Here is a 1,129-nt window from a genome sequence, read left to right on the forward strand (position 1 = left end):
GTTGTGGTGCTGGTGAAGAATGCTGAAAGTACCGTGGACTGCTAAAAGAACTAACAGATCTGTCCTGGAGAAGTGCAGCCAGAATGTTCCTTGGAAGCAAGAATGGCCAGACTTCGTCTCACCTATTTTGGTCCTGTTGTAAGAAGGGACTGTTCCCTGGAGGAGGATGTCATGCTTGGTAGGGTGGAGGGTCGATGAAAGAGGGGGAGGCCTTCAAGGAGATGGATTGATACGGTGGCTGTGATGATGGGCTCATGTATAGCAGGGATTGTGGGGCTGGCACGGGATCGGGCAGTGTTTTGTTCTGCTGTGCATGGGGTCTCTATGAGTTGGAAACAACTCGATGGCACTTAACAACAACAACAACAACAAAACCTATTAAAAATTTAGAAAATTTTATACATGTCAATATACAAGAAGTTTAGAGATGACTGCTTTCAAAAAGGTGAAAGGTAGTGAAAATTCCAAACAGATAATTACACATTTAGATAATAACTGGAAAGGTGAGTAGACTTCTTAGAAAGGGAAAAATAAGGTAAGGAAAAGATATATTGTAGGCACAGTCACTTTTTGGAGGAATGCAAATTTGGGTAAACCAATGCCTATATATATGCTGAACTTCTTACCTATTACCATCCCTTGTACAAAATCTTGAGATAGTTCTAGTAAACAATCCCTAGGCTAATCAAGTTAGTCATACGCAGGTTAATCATATCTTTGTTTCCTACTTAACCGTACTGTTGTGAGGTATAACTGAGATAATTGACATAAAATGCCTAGAAAATTATAAAATTAGAACTATTAATATTGTTGCCTATGTTGTTGTATTAGCATAGTGCCCAAAGCACTTGACTGCTAACCAGAAGGCTGGCGGTTCAAACCCACCAGCCACTCCTAGGAAGGAAGGTCGGGCAATCCTACTTCCGCAGTGATACTGCCTTGGAAACCCAAGGAGGGGTCGCTGAGTCGGGGCCAACTCGACGGCAAATAACAACAACAACAACATGTTGTTGTATAAGCAGAAGGATCTATTCATAGGAAACTAAATTTAATTTTTGACCTATAGGCAGCAATTGCCATGGATGGTGCTATGTTGTTAGCACATTGGAACTTACAATTGGCTTCTCTT

Source organism: Orycteropus afer, unplaced genomic scaffold, assembly GCF_000298275.1.
Source record: "Orycteropus afer afer isolate SDZICR_OR568_19922 unplaced genomic scaffold, OryAfe1.0 scaffold00409, whole genome shotgun sequence".
Classification (NCBI taxonomy): domain Eukaryota; kingdom Metazoa; phylum Chordata; class Mammalia; order Tubulidentata; family Orycteropodidae; genus Orycteropus; species Orycteropus afer.